This window comes from Pipistrellus hanaki (assembly GCF_964339955.1).
Source record: "Pipistrellus hanaki genome assembly, chromosome: 18".
Classification (NCBI taxonomy): Eukaryota; Metazoa; Chordata; class Mammalia; order Chiroptera; family Vespertilionidae; genus Pipistrellus; species Pipistrellus hanaki.
This window is the reverse complement of record NC_140520.1, coordinates 34,446,958-34,459,362: the sequence shown is the minus strand read 5'-3', so window position 1 is coordinate 34,459,362 and position 12,405 is coordinate 34,446,958.

Sequence of the window (12,405 nt, the reverse complement as noted above, 5' to 3'; positions counted from 1 at the left end):
GTCTCTAGGCTCGGTGTCTCCTCCGCCTGGCTGGGTGTCCCGGGCCGGCGGCAGTGGGGCGGGCGGTGAGGCCGGTGATGGTGGTGGTGGTGGTGGTGTGTAGGGATGGGTGGAGGGGGGGAGACCAGGGCCCAGACACTGCCCCGGGGGGTAGGAAGGCGCAATGAGGGCCTGGCTGGGGAGCAGCCAGAGTTATTTCTATGGAAGGGAGGGGGCCAGGTCCCCGCCTTGGGGAGGAGTCCCCAAAACCCTAATTACCGGGGTGACAGAGTGGCCTACCCAGGCATTACCCAGCCAGCACCCAAGCTCTTCCCTATCCAGAGAGTGGGGCAGGGCTGCCCGTGGACTTGTAATTAGGCACCTGTTAAACCTCCACTTCCTCCTGCCCCGTCCTCAGTGGCAACAGTCACCCCCTTTTATGGCATCTGCGGAGCTCCCCTCGCCACTCGGGCTTGTTACCTTCCTCCCCAGGGGAGCATGGAAGAGGAAAGAGAAGCCAAGCTTGCGAAGAAGGGAGTCCAGGCTTGAAGGATTAGCACTGACCTCAGGGCATAGGGGTCCCACTCCCTCTCCACACCCTGCCTCTCCCTGTCCCTGACCCTCTGAAGGGGTCTGTGGGGAGGGGCACCAGGGAAGGGGCACTCGGGCTGGAGGGAAGGCCCAGACAGAGGAAAGGGGCTCAGGGCTGTCCAGTCCGCCTTCCCCCTGAGGCCTCTGGCCCCTCAACGAAAGTCAGCCCTGCTGAGCTCAGCGAGAGGAGGAAGAGGTGGGTTTGGGAGGCTGCCCCCTCCATGCCCCGAACAATACCTGATGCAAGGTCATCCTCCAGCTCCTAGGATGTAGCAGGGGTCTTCAAACTATGGCCCGCGGGCCACATGCAGCCCCCAGGGGAGTCTGATCCTGCCCGCCAGGTTTTTTGGGCAGTGAGCGCAGCCAAGGTGTTACAGTAGGAATTAGTAGTTCATATAGTCCGGCCCTCCAGCTCTCTGAGGGACCGTGATCTGGCCCCCACTTTAAAAAGTTTGAGGACCCCTGATAGGGATCCATAGGAGCTGGGGTATTAGAGGGGTCCAGCCCAAACTCCCACACAGAACTAAAGCCAGTTCTGTGAGGCCCGAGGGGAGAAGGGCCGGGTGTGTGGAGGGGGTCCAGCAAGTGAAGAGGTTCGTGAGGGGGTGCTGGGAGAACAGGGAAGGGGGTGCCTGTGTGTGCCCATTCACCGGCGTGTGCAACGTCTCCCCTGAGGACGGCTAAGCCCATGTGCACTTCTTCTAGGGACTGTTTGGTATCCTTGCTTCTGTGCACAGAGAGGGAGACCAAGGGCCCGCATAGCCCGGCCTGCTCACTGGGGTGACTGAGCGGACAAGTTCCAGCTGGGTGGGAGGGTCCTGGGGGGCTGAGGAAGTGGAGGGGCAGCCCTTGCCAGTTGGTCCGGGGTAGGGGGGTCCTCAGGACAGGCCTTGGACCTCCCATGTGCGTCAGGAGAGGTGGGTGGGGTCATGAGTGGCCCCATTCAACAGCGCATCCCTTCCCTACCAGGGCACAGGAAGGAGGGGAGAAGAGTCATGGGAGAGGGATGACTTACTACCAGGGCTTCCTCCTCCAGGAAAAATGAGACAGAACAATAAGGAAGCACAAGGACCTCCTACATGGCTGTGCTCCAACCCCCTCCACCCACTCCCCAACCATAGCAGAGTGCTCTGAGGCCCACTGATGTACACAATGAGTACCCTCATTTCTTTCTTTTTTTTGGAGGTTTATAGGATTGCCCTGCACACTCCGGAAAGCAGGGGTCGTTGTCCCACTTAACCATGTGGAACAAGGGCCAGGAGACGCATGAAGATTCAGCTCAGGTGATGCTGCTCTGGGGCCTGGCCAAGTGGGGGGCACCCAGGCATCATGATTCTTGATCCAGAGTGGCCCAAGAAAGGGGTGTGGTGACCCCATGGGTTACTAGGCTGACCGCTGGAGACAAAGCATGGAGGGTCAGTGATGGGGAGAAGGCAGAGCAGATGGGACCGGGAAGAGGGAGTAAAGCCATTGTTCCATTAAACTGAAGTGCAGGGTTGGAGTTTAATTGAGTTCTGATTTCAGCTAATGTTAGAGTTGGAATGAAGGTTGGGGTGAAGGTTGGGGTTAATTGGAATTATGAGGCTGAGGTCAGATTTGAGGTTGAGATGGTAATTACGGTTGAGATTAGGGTTAGCATAACAGCCAGAACGGAGGCTAGGGTTGATGGATGGGATCCATGTTATGATACAGAATAGGGTTTACAGCTAAGCTTGAAATACAATCAAAGGATGGGTGGAGATTAATGTAGAACTGGGATGACAGCTGGGTTAGAATTGCGTTTTGAATTTGAATTAGAATAGCCTATGCTTAGGGTTACAAAGTGGGTTAGAGTTATATGGGCAGGAGGATGCATTAGGTTTTATTGTGATGCAGAAAGACCTCAGCCTCCATCTGCTAAAGCCAAGTTCGGCTAGAATGTTTATCCCTGTGCTCTGGGGAATGCCAGTGGCACATGTTGACTGGGGGCCCGAGATCTCGGGGAGAGTTACAAATACACATGAGCCCATCTGATGGGCATGAAGCAACTTAATCCGATGGCAAATGTAATCTCTGAATTCCTGTTCCTCGACCTCAGCTCACCACCTATAGAGCTCCCAGCAGTGATCTGGGGAGAGGACACAGGAAGCTTTTTTCTTTTCTTTTTTTTTAATATATTTTTTTTTATTTTTACACGGAGAGGAATTGAGAGAGATAGAGAGTTAGAAACGTTGATGAGAGAGAAACATAGACCAGCTGCCTCTTGCACACCCACACCCCCCACTGGGGATGTGCCCGCAACCAATGTACATGCCCTTGACCGGAATCGAACCTGGGACCTTTCAGTCTGCAGGCCGACGCTCTATCCACTGAGCCAAACCGGTTTCGGTCGGAAGCTCTTTTCAATGAGTGGGGCTCTCAGACCATATTGAACCAGTAGATAGGGTCTATCAGAAGCAGGTTTCCTGTGTGTGTGTGGGAGGGGGGTAGAAGGGGAGGGAGGGTCCTGCTTTTGGAGTGTAAGAGACAGGAGTTGGGGAAGACTGAGGGCCGAGGTGCTCCTAGAAGAACAGACACTGTTGAGGGTACCATGCAGGGGCCCCTTCAAGCCTCAAAAGGCAAGGCACATTTTTGCTCTCCTCTCACCCATTAAGGGCTAATTGCCACCTCCTTGCAATTTGGGGCCCATAAAAGAAGCTGTCAGCCTTCCTGCCTGTGCCCTGAGCTCTGCTTGGCTATGGAAGGGGAGGGAGGGAGGAGGTGCAGCAGTCTTAGAGTGAGGGCACTGGGTATCAGTTTAGTTTAGGCCTAGCCCATAGCCTCCTCCCTCTGGAAACATCCCACAGCTGAAGCTTCTCTCTGGGCTTCATCTTCAGTAGAGAAAGAGGGCCCGCTCCTGGGAGGACCCCTACCCAATTCCTCTCTCTCCTTTTCCCTGACCCGGTCTCCACCCAAACATCCTATTTCCCCACCACTTCCCTTTCAGGTCCCATAAAGGCCTGAACAGAATCTGGAGACTACTGGGGTTCCCTCTGGGCCCCCAGGAGAGACAGGGATTACTAAGAGGCAGAGGAACACAGGTGGCACCCAATGGCTCATCTGGGGGTCCTGAGAGAAAGACAGGAGGCAGAAGGCCAGGCTATGACCTCGGGCCCAATACACACATTTCCAAAGAGGGTCCCTGCTTTTCCCTGAGAAATTTAGAGCTGTCCAGGGGAGAATAGCCCCTCTTTTTTGCATACCCCATGGTTTGGGTTGTATTTGCTTCTATTCTAAGACAGAAACAGAAACTCCAGAAACCAATGAACAGAGTCCGAGGACAGGGGAAGAGGCAGGTTGAGGACCCAGAGAAGCACAGAGATTATTTCTGAGATGAGGCACAGCCTGACCCCAGAAAATGTGGGGGAAGGATAGGAGGGAGGCTTGGTCCCCCTACTCTTCCTCCAAAGTGCCCTTCACAGCAACTTGGCACAACCCTGCAGGCCCCGCCCCCACCTGCCCAGGCTGTCCATCCAACTCCTCTCCCAGACCCCCTGAGCCCAGGCTCAAGTGCCCATCTCCTCTCCAGCTCCCCTCCACTCCCTCTGCAATTTGACCCTTTCTTCCCCCTCCCCCACCTCATATATTTTTATTGATTTCAGAGAGGAAGAGGGAGGGAGAGAGAGATAGAAACATCAATGATGAGAGAGAAACATTGATCGGCTGCCTCCTATACGTCCCACACTGGGGATTGAACCCACAACTAAGGCATGTGCCCTTGACCGGAATCAAACACAGGACCCTTCATTCCACAGGCTGACATTCTATCCACTGAGCCAAACCAGGTAGGGCAATTTGACCCTTTCTAAAGTGCACATACCCGCATGCACACACACACACAGAGAGAGAGAGAGAGAGAGAGAGAGAGAGAGAGAGAGAGAGAGAGGGAGAGAGAGAGAGAGAGAGAGTTGGCAGGCTCCCTTGCACCTCTCCCCAGTCCTCACGCAGACCAGGCTCACCCCACAACCCCAAGGAGTGACAGCAGATCCTGGGAAGGCCGTGCAGAGAAAGCCGCTGAGGAAAGGGCTGGGGGCAGGAGTCATGAGCGGTGCAGGAGGGACAACATGCTAAGCCTCAGAGAGGGCAGACAAGGCACCCCGCGGCCACAGTCACAGAGAAGCCAGGGCCGCTACAGCGTCTGCCCTTTCCCCCAGCTCTCAGTGAGGGGTTGGGGCTGGAGAACTACCATGACGGATGAGAAAAGTGGAAGCTTAGAGGTGGTATAGGAGGCGTGATGGCAGAATGTCAAGTTCAGTTGAGAATGGGTTGGAGCTAGTTAGAAATAAAAGTCACGTGTGTGGTTCTGTTTCAGAATTTGGGTTAGTGACTGAGGTCCAGATAAGGACCAGTGGGCACAAGTTTTGGACACGTGTGACCTTGGGACTCCCTGAGCCCCTACTCAGGCTTCCCAAGCCTCGGCAGTTCCTGCTGGTCCACCCCAGAAGGGGGATACTGGGAGGGAGCATGTTGGATATGCCCACATCTCTCCCATCGAGTGGTATCCTGGAGCCGGCCCAGACTCGTAAGAGCAAACAGTCTGAAATAAACTCTTTATTGCACTACAAATAAAAATTAAAAAAGCAAATAGCACTGCAGTAGGCCCCATTACTGGAAGGAGTGGCTGCCAGCACTGTGACAAAGGGCGGTTGATTAGATGCTATGAACTGAGCTGTTATCAAGGGAATAGTGGAGGAAAGAAGAATTCGCTTGTGAGGAGTATGTGAATTCCTGATGACAGACCTGGAGAAGAACGAAGAGACCCTAAAGATAAAAGATCTCCTCCTCACCGAGATCAACCGTGCACTGCAGAACCCTCCTCTACTCAGCAAATGGGCTGGGCCTTGCCCTCGGCCCCAGGAGCAGCGATTAATGGAACGCAGTGTGTGTCCTAGAGCATCCAGGCTGCAGGGGGAGATGGGCAAGGGTGGGGGTGCCAACCCCTCGTCCCAACAGGATGAGCTATGGTGACCACAGCAAGGCCCGGGCCTGGTGGACAGGATGTCTGGAGCACATCTGATGATGTGCGGGAGGATTGGGAGTGGAGGGGGAGGGCTGAAGAGTACTTGGGTCCTTAGAAACTGAACTCGGACCCTGCCAGAGCCCACAGAGAAGAGAGTAAATCAAGAGAGACAACCTTAGTGGTTATATTTGGACTGAGGAGGGAAGATCCTTGAGGACTGAATCCCTGGGGACCTTCTGCCCAATCCACCAGAGCACCGGCTGGGATCAGAGCCAGGCCTGCCCTGTACGTTTGTACGTAGACAGAGAGACAGACCTTGCCAGAACCGGTTTGGCTCAGTGGATAGAGCGTCAGCCTGCGGACTGGAGGGTCCCGGGTTCGATTCCGGTCAAGGGCATGTACCTTGGTTGCGGGCACATCCCCGGTTGGGGGTGTGCAGGAGGCAGCTGGTCAGTGTTTCTCTCTCATCGATGTTTCTGGCTCTCTATCCCTCTGAGCCACATGCAGCTCTTTGGCCCTGTGGCTCTTCCACAAAACACCACTGTCTGGGTTAGTCTATTTTGAAGAAGTGGTGTTAGAAGAAGTCTAAGTTTAAACTATTTGGCCCTCAAAAGAAATGTCAATCGTTGTACTGTTGATAGTTGGCTCTGTTGACTAATGAGTTTGCGACCACTGGACTAAGCCATATGCCCACTGAGACTCTGACCCTTGAGTTTGTAGAAATGAAGTTTGCCTTTGATTCTCCAGTCTGAGTTCCCCCAATAGATATCACAGAGGGAACTGTGGTTCCCTCAGTCCCCGGCAGCCCCAGGCTGCCTTGCTTTCCTGGCAGGCGACACAGCTAAGCCGGGTGTGTGTCTGCTTCGGAGCCTTCCCTGCTAAGCCTGTCCTGACAGCCCTCCCTCTGCTTTCCATGTTTGTTTCCTGTTGCCTGGACACTGACGAGGAAAGGGGAAGGAGTGTGGGGAAGGTGGTGCCAGCGGGGGCAGGGCTCAGAAGCACCACACATCACCCAGGGCAGGAGAGCTACAGGCCCAGCCAATGGATAGAGTGGAATGTTCCTGGCTTTCCCTGGCTTTCTCCCTCTAACAACCCACTCACCCCCCTCCACCCCCGCAAAAAATAAAAATAAAAAATAAAAATAAAATAAAAAAGGACTCAGAAAAGCTATGTGTTTCCAGAACTTTGGACATGGGGTCAGGCTGTATCTGAAGGGGCATCATGTAAAAAAAAAAAATTTTTTTTTTAAATCCTGAACTTGTTTAGTGTGGTCTCAGACCACTGGGCATGCACAGGAAGACATATACTGACTTAATATTAAGACCTGTCTGAGCCCCGGGGCTGATCTGAGATGGCTTGGGGTTTTTATGACTCTCAGGAAGTAAAAGCAAGCTCAGACTCTCCAACTACTTGATTTAGAGATTACAAAGGAGATTCCAGCACCAGTGGGTCCTTGAGATCCTTTCCAGCCTTGAGGGTCTATGATCTGGTGCTCACACCCATCAGCCCAGGGACTAACGGTTTTCCCCTGGGGCTGTGGGGGGAAGCTCCTTAGCTCTGGGCCGTTTCTCCTGTGCCCTCCCCCCCCTCACTCCCACCCCCTCTCTACTTCTAAGAGAAGGGGTCTTCTAAGGAAGCCACCAAAACCTCGACCTTATATTCCTGTCCCAGCCTCCAAGTCATCAGAGGACACTGAGATCATGGTGACCCCTCTCCCAAGAGGACGTGGAGAATGTAGGAAGGAATGCAGAGCTTGCACTGCAAGGACAGCCCAGCTGGGAGAGTGGGAGCTACGACAGAGGGAATGTCTAAGCTATTCAGAGCCAGTCAAATCAAGAATAACCAAGCCTTTTCTGGGACTCTAGATTTCTGTGGTGCTGGAAATGACCTTCTTCCAGGTAACCTTGGTGATTTGCCAGTCTAGATCTCAGAGTATGGATGGGAGAGAGAATGGGGGGAAGAGTCACCTTGACAGCAGCCTAGGCTAAGAGCGATACCTCTGGTCTGAATGAACCCTCTCCCCCCCTCTCCCAATCTCTCCCCCAGGCTCCTGCTCTGAAGAAGGACCAATCACGATGGATGTGAGTGAGGAAGGCTATGGACTCCACTCTTAGACTTTTTTTTTTTTTATGCATCCCTTTACATTTTATTTATTTATTTTTTTAATAAATTTTTATTGTTCATATTATTACAAATGTTCCTTTCCCCCCACCCCCACCCTCCATTGCTCTCCTCCATCAGGTTCCCACCACACCCTCTGCCCTTTCCCCCCATTGTCCTCATCCATAGGTGCACAGTTTATGTTCAGTCTCTTCCCACACTCCTCTCTCCCCTTTTCCCCGAGAATCCTCAGTTCACTCCCCTTCCATACCTCTGATTCTATTATATTCAACAGTTAATATTGTTCATCAGATTTTTTTTTAATTTCCTTGGGTTTTTAGAATCACTTGTTGATAGTTACATATTTGTTGTTCATAAATTTTTATCTTTATTTACTTTCTCTTCTGAAAGAACCCCCTTCAGCAATTCATATAATTCTGGTTTGGTGGTGATGAACTCCTTTAGCTTTTTTTTAAATTAGTGAAGCTCTTTATCTGACCTTCGATTCTGAGTGATAGCTTTGCTGGATAGATTATCTTTGGCTGTAGGTTTTTACTATTCATCACCTTGAATATTTCTTGCCATTCCAGTCTGGCCTGCATGGTTTCTGTTGAGAAATCAGCTGACAATCGTATAGGTGCTCCTTTATAGGTAACTACCTGCTTTGCTCTTGCTGCTTTTAATATTCTCTCTTTGTCTTTTGCTCTTGGAATTTTAATTATGATTTGTCTTGGTGTGGTCCTCTTTGGATTCCTTTTGTTTGGAGTTCTGTGTGCTTCCTGGACTTGTAAGTCTAATTCTTTCACCAGGTGGGGGAAGTTTTCTGTCACTATTTCTTTCAGTATGTTTTTGATATCTTGCTCTCTCATCTTCTGGGACCCCCATAATTCTGATGTTGGTTCGCTTGAAGTTGTCCCAGAGGTTTCTTACATTATCTTCAATTTTCTGGATTCTCTTGCCTTCTAGCTTCTGCAGAGGAGTGTCTTCTGGCTCTTTATGTTCCAAATCTTTGACTTGATTCTTGCGATCTTCCATTCTGTTTTTAGGACTCTGTATAATATTTTTTTATTTCAGTCAATGTATTCTTTATTTCTTGTTGATCCCTTATCATTTCTTGTTGATTCCTTATTAATTCTAGTTGATCCCTTTTCATATCCTCATAGGTCTTATCCATCTTTTCTAGGAAATTCTTGAAAAACCTTATAAGCGTAGATTTGAACTCTATATCCAGTCGCTTTTTGTCCTCCATTTCTTTCATTTGTGATCTATTTCGTCTCAGCATTTTTGCAGCTTCCTTGAGTTGGTAGCCTTAAAAGTCTCTGTGTTCTGCTTGGATGGGGCGGGGTTTCAGGGTGGAGCCTACAGCTTTGGCTTCCGTCAGCCCCGCTCTATGCGGCTCCTGGTTCTCAGGGTCCTTCAGTACTCGTTGCAAGCACCTCTGAGAGAAAGGTGCCCTCGATTTTCGCCTGCTGCCAAACAGTCTAGGCTCTCCCCCAATGAGCCCGGTATTGGAGTTCAGTTCAGTTGGAAGTGGAGTTGGAGGTGGCGTTCAGAGCAGTCTGGAGCCCCTGTCTCCTTCCCGCCAGGGCAATCCCGCGGCACAGCCAACTGTCCCTTCTCTGCACGCAATGTGCACGCCTCCAGGACCTCCTTTCGCCGCTCCCCCAGAGTTCTGCCTTACAGCCCAGCTCCCTCTGTTTGAGCCTGGGTCCCCAGGGTCTGGCCTAGAACTGGGGTTCATAGCAGTCGGAACTGGGGTTCTACAGTCGGAGCTTTTGTCTCCTTCCCACTAAGGGACGCCAGCCAGGCACTCAGCCTCCCTCCTCTCCGGCTCCCTCCTCTCCGGCTCCATCCTCTCCGCGCGCCGCGTGTCTCCGTACCTTAGGCTTTTACAGCTCCTCCGCTCTTCCTTCTGGTTTTCTCCTTGCTTCTCGTTGTAGAATTTCCAGTCAGTCGACTTTCCTGTACTTCTGGGTAATGTCCATTTTATATTTTATTTGTATTTTATTGAAATTGTTGTGTGCGGCTGCGGCTAGGTGTTTACCTGTGCAGCCATTTTGGAACGACCCACTCTCAGACTTCTCGTCTGAGACTCCAGCGTCTTCCCTCCACTGTCACCTCAACAGCTGCCACGCTTCTTCACCCCAAAAGCCCTGTCTGGCTTTGAACTCTCTGAGCCCCTTTCATCCCAGCCCAATCAAAATGCTTTTACTGAGACCAATGAATGCCTGGACCCAAGGCACAGATGTGGATACGAAGGCTTTCAGAGGTGCTGGACGACACCCCGCCCCCTCCTGAGTCAGGGGCAGCCTGGCTTGGCCACCAGAGCAGACTGCTGAGTCCTGACCAACTGGAGCTGCTACTTCGGCTGGTGCAAAGGTTCTCAGACAGCCTCCGAGTCACAGCACAGCCTGACTCAGGCCACAGGCACATGCGGGCAGGTGGGACATACAGCCAGCCAGGCGCTGGAGGACATGTGACCAGGCAGTCATTGCATGAAGACCTGATTCAGTGCTCCATGGTGGAGCCCTCCACTGGCTTTTCCAGGCCACCCCATCCCAGCCTGACACTGCAAAGACAGGAAGGCTCAGGAGGCAGAAGAAAGGGAGCTGAGAAGCAATCGGGGATCCATACAATCAAGTCAATAGTTTTATTTTTATTTTTTTTAATATATTTTATTGATTTTTTTACAGAGAGGAAGAGAGAGGGATAGAGAGTCCAAAACATCGACAAGAGAGAATCATTGATCAGCTGCCTCTTGCACACACACACACACACACACACACACACACCCACTGGGGATGTGCCCGCAACCAAGATACATGTCCTTGACCGGAATCGAACCTGGGACCTTTCAGTCCACAGGTTGATGCTCTATCCACTGAGCCAAACCAGTTTCGGCCAAGTCAGTAGTTTTAGACACTTTATTTTCCCTGCAAGCTTCTCACATCTTTCTATCAACCAAGAGAATGAACCCAACAGCACGTCCTGCCCATCCTTAGATTTCCCCAGCACCACTCTTCCCTTTTCAATTTCCCAGAAACCCCTGAGCCCATTCAGTGGCCTGGAGGGGCACGCAGAGCTCATTTCGTCCTCTGAGAATTAGGACGACAGCTCCCACCTCCAGCAGCAAGATGGCGGCTCATTATTCCTGAGCTGGCAGGTCAACAAATTCCAATTTTCTCTCTTCTTTGTCTCAAGGCCCCACCCCTTCCCTTTGCAAGGTGGGCTCACACAGCCCCCTGTTTGCTCTGCCCGGAGTACCACGCCTGACCCCAGCAGCCCCCAGTTAACTGCAGGGAGCTTCACCTGTAATTATTCCCACTGCCATTCGTGAGTGAGAGCGGTGGAGAGTTTATAAAAATGCCCAGAGGTGGCCGGCTTGCCTCAGATGCCAGCTGCTGGCCCAGCTGGCAGGAGTGTCCTACTTTTAGGAACAAGGTTCTGATAAGGCGGGCCAGTCTTGCAGTCCAAGGAAGCCTGCACAGAGCTCCTCGGGAATCCAGAGAGAAGAGACTGAACTCTGCCAGCCTGGGAGTCAATTCCAAGAATTCCTTAACGGAGAGAACCCCTGAGGGCTGGACTCTGAGCTTCCCTCCCAAACCAGTTCACCTGCTCAGAGCTGACTGCAGGCCTCCATCAGAAGCCAGACCTTCATTTATGACACCTATCACTGCCCCTGCCATGTCTAGTCAGCCTCACTATCAGCCCTTGGGATCTGCCAGGCCCCGCGGCCCTGCATTTTCACCAGCAGCAGTTCCGGTGAAATGCTAGCCTTGCTTTCAACCTGTGAACTTGTCTCTTTTTTTTTCTTTTTTCTCCATGGGCTCAGAAGTTAGCAGTGCAACCTCTTCCCCCTTGCCCTGCACTCCAAGGGAGCCATCTCTCCAGCCCTGAGATGGATGGCTTATGTGAGGAGCTGAGCAAACTCCAGGCACCAAGGCCATGTCTGGCTTTCCTGGCGAGAGGGTCCCCTGAAATGGTAAAGGCTCACTCCTCGGTTCTGCGGGTACCGACCGTCCCATAGGTGATGCTCACAGAGAACGCAGGCAAGTAAGCCAGGTGCAAGGGGGGGCCACAGTCCTCAGTGGATTGCCACTGAGGCTGGGTACCACACTTTCCAAGACCCCGAGGGGGGAAGATCGCAGCTTCCTGAGGGAGGAGGATGCACTGAGGGGCACTGAGCAGGGAAGGTGAAAAGGCCTCTCTCCCAATCCCAGCTGCTAGGCAGGGCTAGAGTCTTCCCGGAGAGGAAGGTGGGGGAGGCGCCCCGGGACGCTGCAGCCTGGAGCGCCTTCCCGTGGGGAGGAAGAGGAAGCACAGGCAGCCGCTCTCCCTGTGAGAGGAGGACTATTGTCAGAGGGCCTTGTACCCTGGCATTGTACACACGCTGCCTTCTGCCTGCAGCTGTCTCCGCCTCCTCTAGTGCAGGCCCCACGGAGGGAGAAGGACTGGGCTCTGGGTTTGAGAAATGAAAAGCAAGGGCAGAGGGGAGGGGCGCCATTCGGGGTGGGAGCTGGGTGGACGCACTTTCCCCCAAGGCATACCAATGGGGCCGGCTCCGAGCCCAGGAGCAAGCATTTCCGCCCAGTGGGAGTCAGATAATCATCGGGTTTTTCTCCAAAAAGGCCGAGACTACTCTAAAGGTACAAGAAACTTGATGGGAGCAGCTGTGTGTGTGTGGGGGGGGGGGGGGGATTAAAGGAGGAGAAGAGGCGATGGGGGGAGAGACAAAACAGACGGGAACAATAATACCT